We start from the raw sequence: 7,784 nt of genomic DNA on the forward strand, positions 1-7,784 counted from the left end.
CCATTGGGTGTAATTCGACAGTGTACGTTGACAGTGGCTTCAGACTACCTTGATAATCGTGCACACATCCTGCATTTCTAACACACACAATCTTTTTACTTGTCTGTTTTGCCCTAAAATAACTTCTACTAATTAAACTGATTTTTTTTTAAATTAAATTAATATTAATAGTCAGGTCTCGTTACCTTCAGATGTTTTCTTTCTTCAACTCTTGGAATTACATTCCATTGATTACTTCACCAAGAGACCTTTCCTTTTTGCAATATCCATAGTAAATAACAGAGAATCCATTAAAAAATCCATTAACCAATGCAAAAAATATATTAATATGCACACTAAAAACATATATCAAAAAACGTACCCAATAAAAAAATCCCGAAAAATAAAGATATTTATAAAAAAACGCAACAAATTCCAATGTTGCAATCCAATTCTGATCGAAAGGCAATGCCATGTCGACAGCTGTAGAGATCCAAAATGAAGAGACCCAATAAAAAATCCCGAAAATGAAATTTTTATTTTTTGGGGAGTTGTGCCAATATTTTATTCAGAAATCACAGACGGGGAATAACCAGAATGTAAGTCACAAAATATTAGAACATCAGAACAAGCGCCAAGTCCAGCCTCCCTTTCCTGCGGAGGCTCTTGTGATGGACCCTAATGCTCAGTAACCAGTCCCTGATCATAGAGTGCAGGTGGCGATCCGAGACCAGAGGATTCTGGGTACCCAGTGCCATTAGGGCAGCTGGGTGTGGTTGGCGCTACTTGTTGCCACCGGCCTGGATTGCGGACTTGGTGACTTTGCCAGCAATGGCAGCCTTCTTCTCAACCGCCTTGATAACTCCGACAGCTACCGTCTGCCTCATGTCGCGGACAGCAAAACGACCAAGAGGAGGGTAGTTGGAGAAGCTCTCCACACACATTGGTTTGCCTGGAATCATGTCCACAATGGCTGCATCTCCTGATTTGAGTGCCTTCGGTGCATCTTCAAGCTTCTTGCCAGATCGTCTGTTGATTTTTTCCTTCAGCTCAGCGAATTTGCAGGCAATGTGAGCGGTGTGGCAATCCAACACAGAGGCGTATCCCTGGCTGATCTGGCCAGGGTGATTCAGAATAATGACCTGGGCTGTGAAGCTCCCAGCCTCCATCAGGGGATCGTTTTTGCTGTCACCAGCTACATTCCCTCTTCGGATATCCTTCACAGACACGTTCTTCACGTTGAAGCCAACGTTGTCACCGGGGAGAGCCTCCACCAGCGCCTCGTGGTGCATCTCCACAGACTTTACTTCAGTGTTTACCTTACTGGGGGCAAAAGTCACCACCATGCCCGCCTTAATGTACCGGTTTCCACACGGCCCACTGGGACTGTGCCAATATCTCCTATCTTGTAGACGTCCTGCAGGGGCAGACGCAGGGGCTTGTCGGTGGGACGGGTAGGCGGGATGATGGAGTCTAGGGCTTCAAGCAGGGTGACCCCACTGGCGGATCCCTCCTTGCGTTCCACCTTCCAGCCCTTAAACCAAGCCATGTTGGTGCTGGGCTCCAGCATGTTGTCCCCGTGCCAGCCGGAGATTGGCACAAATGCCACTGTGGCTGGGTTGTAACCGATTTTCTTGATGTAGGTGCTGACTTCCTTGGTGATTTCTTCGAAACGCTTCTGGCCGTAGGGGGGTTCGGTGGAGTTCATCTTGTTCACACCAATGATCAGCTGCTTCACCCCCAGGGTGTAGGCCAGCAGGGCGTGTTCGCGGGTCTGTCCGTTTTTGGAAATACCAGCTTCAAACTCACCCACGCCGCCAGCAACAATCAGCACCGCACAGTCTGCCTGCGAGGTGCCGGTGATCATGTTCTTGATGAAATCCCTGTGCCCGGGGGCATCGATGATGGTGATGTAATACTTGGCAGTCTCGAACTTCCAAAGGGAGATGTCGATGGTGATACCACGTTCCCTCTCCGCCTTCAGCTTGTCCAACACCCAGGCGTACTTGAAAGATCCTTTGCCCATCTCGGCTGCCTCTTTCTCGAACTTCTCGATGGTTCTCTTGTCGATGCCCCCACACTTGTAGATGAGGTGGCCAGTGGTGGTGGACTTGCCGGAGTCCACATGGCCGATGACCACGATGTTAATTTGAAACTTTTCCTTTCCAATTGCGGCAGAGTACTATGCTGGTGTCTCCCGGATGGGGCTGCGCTGCTCTCAGGTCTGGAGGCGCCGACAAATCACAACAAATTCCAATGATTCAATCCATCTGGCCCAAAAATACTGTTGAAAAATAATGAGGAGCACATCCAAAATCTATAACTTGAAATCACATTGTAAATACATCTAACAGCGAAGATGATAAACATATCTATTTTTTTAAAGCTTATTGCTAAACTAAAAAATCACACCTTTCAAAACTCTTTTGTTTCATGAAGTGTTTAATATATATATATATGATCAACCACTTTATGTTAAAAAAAGAGACCTGATGGGGGCCTACTAAAGCAACATGTAATGGCAGAAATTAGTTGGTAAACACACATCAAAATACTTAAAACACATTTACTACATCTATCTATCTACCTCCCTCGTCTCTCCTTATAATAAACATTACCACTACACTATGGGGGTCTATTACGATGCCCGCCACCGTAACGGTACACTGGACCGACCACCAGAGGTGCGGCGGTCCCGCCTGGCCCATTAGGATGCGACCGCCAGGGTGGCGGTCGCATCCTGCATATTTTACATTGCGGTGGGCAGTGCTGTAAGCAGCACCCGCCGCAATGCAAAATATGCATGTTGTGCATTGGCATGCACAACGTGACAGGCACCGCACAGTGCCTGCCACCTTGTGTATGCCAATGAAGGGGGGTACAATTTGTACCCTCCAAGTGCAGCACCCCACCTCCCCACTCCCCCGCCCCCAAAGCAATTTCCGCCGGCCTTTCCATGGCGGCATAGCCGCCATGGAAAGTCCTTTAAAATTGCAAATCCTAATATGAATGGTAGTGCCTGCAAGGCACTGCAGCTATATTGAGGGCCTTTTTCACCCAGACGGAATACGACCTGCGGAAAAGCGGCAGACGGTCTTTCCGTCCGCCGCTGTGCCCCTCGCCATACTAATATGGCGAGGGGTGAAACAGGAGCATCTGGTGGGCGTATCGCCACCGCTGGACCGGGGGTGGTCACCGCAGCCCCGGCGGTGGCGGTCCGCCCGATATGCTAATAGGCCCCTAAGTTTTTTAATAATGTAAATTTGTCTTACCTTAACGCAGCTCTCCCTTGCTTCTGTTCTCTCCAACGATGATCTCCGTAATAATGAGTTACGTTGACGCGTCAATGTCATTTCTTTTGGTAAAGATAAAAAAAGACATTTTCTCTCATTAAAACCAATGGGAAAGCGTGAGAAATGTTTTCAAAAATGTATTATAAAATGCTACTGTACATAATAAAATACAAAACTATATTTATAAAATATATATCTGTCTACTCTTATTTATTTCAATAATTATAAATATGTAAATTGATTAATAAAAAATTGTTATAAATACATACCATGTCTTGTATTTGTTTATACATGTTTACTTATGTCCCAAAATGTTTTAAATGCTAATACATTTTTTTGTAATTTACACATTTACATGTATATATTTTATATTTTTCAAACACTAATTCATATTAATTTATATCTACTTTACATTAAATTATATTTATAATTTGTCCCCATTAAAATCTTAACCATCATAATATTTAAACATCACAATACTTATTTTTTCATTACTAATTATTTATATTTAGACTAATTTTAATATATGAACATTATTACCTGATTTAAAAATAACCTAATGACCTCATGCATTAGGAAAAAATAAATAATTACTTATAAATAATTTACACAATAACAAACAATTGCCATTACATATTAAATATAAAATAATAAGATTAATTCTGAAATATTAAACATAAACTTTCCAGTTAATAATTTAACATTAAAATATAAATATGAATACCTGAGTATAATTTTTTTTAAATGAAAATAATCGTTTTTATTAATGTTTTTTTAAATATTTTTTTTTAAAACCTTTATTCAAGTGACGCACAGTACACAGCTGTCAGCCTACAACCCAGAGGGCCGGCCGCTATGACATCCAACGATGCATGTATCACACAGTACCAGTCCTCACTGTAGTCTTGCAGGTAGAAACATCAAACATTACAGCTTGTACATGATTAAGGATAAAGAAGACTAGCATTGAAGGTTCAGTTTTCAAATTTTGATGAAACAAAACGAACGACATAAAACACAATCACATGGCAATAGTCGAGTATTGGGAGTCAAGGGAAGGGTGGCAGGTTCTGGGTAGCGTACAATGATAAGCATACGATTCGAGGGGGGGGGGTAGCGAGGAGATCAGTATTATACACAATTGCTAGCATTGACCCAAAACGCCAACTAAGGGGACAATAAGTTGTCAATAGTGTAGTCTTGTGGGGGGGTGCACAGGTTGCCACGATACGAGTTCCATTGGGACCATATTCTACCCCATTTCTTAGGCCGGCCCCTAGCGACATAGACCGTCTTCTCTCTGATCATACACCAGTCCATGTTCTCCCTCCAGGCCGCTACGGTAGGTGGTTTGTGGGAACCCCAGAGTTGCGCAATGTCCCTCTTGGCCACCATGTTACCAAGAGTTGCCCAAATAGTCTGGGCCGTGTTATAGTCCGTGGGTTCCCAGACATTGAGAAGACATCTTCTGACCTCGGGCAGGAGGGAGACCCCGGTGACTCTTTCCATGATCACATGCACTCTGGACCAGAAAACAGCCACAGCCGGACACTCCCAAATAATATGCAAAAAGGTGCCACTCATTCCACAGCCGCGCTTACATAGCCCATCAAGAGAGTAACCCATTCGCACCAGACGCGGACCCGTTACATATACACGGTGAAGGATCTTCAGCTGGACAAATCCGAGACGAGCGGGTATGGCCACCTCCTTAGGGGAGGAGACGGCCATTTGCCAATCCTCGTCATCCAGTTCAAGGCCATCTGCGGTCCACGAGGCTCTGAGGCGTCCAAGCAAGTCAGCCCTGTAGTTAATGAGCTTCTTGTAAAGCAGCGATATGGTACTGTCAGGCACATAGCCATCAAGGATGCGGTCCTCTAAAGGCGAGGAGTCAGGAATCTTAGTCCCCGGGGCGAAGACTGAGAGCAATGCGTGTCGAACTTGAATATACCTGAAGTATTCCCTATCGTCAAGCTCATATTCCAGCTTAAGGGCCTCAAAAGTCTTAACGCTTCCCTTGGACCAGAGATCCTCAACTCTACTGATACCGATCATATCCCATTTATCGAATCCTTTCGTTCTCCACAAATCGCCCAATCGATCAGAATCATACAGCGGGGTCACACGAGTCAACCTACCACTCCATCCCGTAGCAGCATTCGCATCTCGCCACACTCGCACAGCAATTTTCGTAGGGCCAGTCAGGGCACCCAGTGGCTTCTTGGAATACAGCGCCCTGCTAAAATTCCCGCCCGGCAAGAGATGCTTATCCATTGCAAAGGCAGGAGTATGGCCAGGGGCGAAAGTCACATGGTTGACAGCGCTAAGCTGCGAGGCCCAGTAATAGCGTCTGATATCAGGGAGGGCAATGCCACCATCATACCACGGCAAGGTGAGCTTGGGTAAGGAGATACGAGCATGCCCATCCCAAATCAGCCGTCTCTGAAGGCCTTCGACTTCACGGAAATACGCCGAAGGTATAGGGTCATAAAAATTCTGAAGTGCGTAAAGAAATCTGGGAAGCGACATCATCTTAAACAGAGCCGCACGTCCCAATGGGGAAAGGGGAAGTCATCGCCACCGTAAAACATCAAGTTTAAGCCTCTGGAGAGGGGCCTGAAGGTTACGTTCATAACGAACATCGGAGTTTAGCGAGACATAAATCCCCAAGTATCGAAAACCAGACTCAGCCACCTGAATTGGAAATCTACGGGGCAGCGGGGGGAGATCTCCAGCCAAAACGTAGACGCATGACTTGGACCAGTTGATGACGAGCCCCGAGTTCTTACCGAAAGAGGTGAGAACATCGAAAAGCACATTCAGAGACTTTCGGGGGGAGGTGAGGTACAGAAGAATGGTTTTTATTAATGTTTAACTAATAAATCACAGCTTACAATTAATATTATTACATGACTATTAATTAACCAAAAAATATACCTATTCCATTTAATAATTAATATCAGCACTATCATAAATATTAACTAATTAATAACAAAATATATACCTGAGTATTACATTTTTTTTTTTAATCTAAATAATATTTTCTATTAATTTTTGCCTATTTAATAACAAGTTTGTATTCATATTCATACCCGAGTATTAATTTACCCAACACTATATATATTCCATAAAATAATTAATAGGATTGTTATTATAAATATTAGCTATTTATTAACAATATTGAGACCTCACAATTAATAACTTTAATACAAATATTTTTAATTAATAGTTGTTATATGATTAAACATTAATTATCAAAAAATAAAACAAACACTTACCATACAATACTTACAAATGCGTTGTAAAAGCATGCGGTGTACTTGTATATGCGTTGTAATTGTATGCGTTGCATCATGCGATGTAAGTGTACCTGAGTTGTGATGGTTGAGTTGTAAAGGCATTGCGTTGTAATGCCTGCGTTGTAAATTATGTCTACCAGCCCAGAAGATATTACGACACTACCGACATCCTGTTCTGAAGGCAAAAGTGCTAGAAGTCCTTGGCAATCTCAGCCAACATGGGTGACTTCGTGCCTCCTAAATTGTTCACATACCGCACCGCCGATATGTTGTCCATCCGAAGGAGAATACAAGAATCTGTTTTCTGTGGAAACAAGCAATGGATCGCAAAGGAACCAGCTAAGAGTTCCAGGCAATTGATATGTAAGGTAAGTTCTTCTGGCGACCAACGACCACCTGTGGACAATTGGCCGCAACGGGCTCCCCAACCCCACCGGCTGGCGTCAGAGTCAATCACTACATCCAGAGTCAATCCTTTGAGAGCTCGGCCATTTCAAGCCTCCACGTGTTTCAACCACCATAACATCTCGAGCCTCGCCTCCTCTGAGAGGGGAATTATTTCTGAGTATCCGAGGCCTTTTTGGAGATGCCTGATCTTAAGTCGTTGAAGAGCCCAGTAATGGCGGGGACCCGGGAAGATCGCCTGAACTGAAGAAGCTAGCAAGCCCACGATCCGAGCTACGGATCTCAAGGACACCGTCTGCTTGTGCAGTGTCGATCTGAACTCCCTTTTGATATACCTGATCTTTTGCATTGGTAAAATGATCTGACAAGTCAGGGAGTTGACTAAGAATCCCAGAAACTCGATCGATTGAGTTGAGATCAACATTGACTTCTGCTGGTTCACAATGAACCCCAGACTCTGTAAGAGATTGATTGTCCATTTGAGGTGAGAGATTACTAGCCGGGGACAGTTCGCCATGATAATGATGTCATCCAGGTAGATGATCAATCTAACTCGCCGGGCTCTCAGAGATTCTACTACAGGGCGAAGAAGCTTTGTGAAGCACCACGGTGCTGATGAAAGGCCGAATGGGAGAACCCTGTACTCATAACAGGTCCCCTGCCAGAGAAATTGCAGGAACTGGCGATGAGGGGCGAAAATGGGAATGGACAAATATGCATACTACAGGTTCAGACAGACCATCCAGTCCCCTTCTCTGTGGAGATCACAAAGAAGATGGATGCCCTTCATCTTGAAATGTTGGTAGAT

General features: G+C 44.1%; 1 pseudogene; it reads right to left on the reverse strand.

The window, feature by feature from the left end:
- Positions 1-530: 530 nt before the first annotated feature.
- On the reverse strand, positions 531-5,546 carry LOC144828110 (elongation factor 1-alpha, oocyte form pseudogene; annotated as a pseudogene).
- Between the last annotated feature and the right edge of the window lie 2,238 nt (positions 5,547-7,784).

This window comes from Lissotriton helveticus, chromosome 4_1, assembly GCF_964261635.1.
Source record: "Lissotriton helveticus chromosome 4_1, aLisHel1.1, whole genome shotgun sequence".
NCBI classification, from domain to species: Eukaryota; Metazoa; Chordata; class Amphibia; order Caudata; family Salamandridae; genus Lissotriton; species Lissotriton helveticus.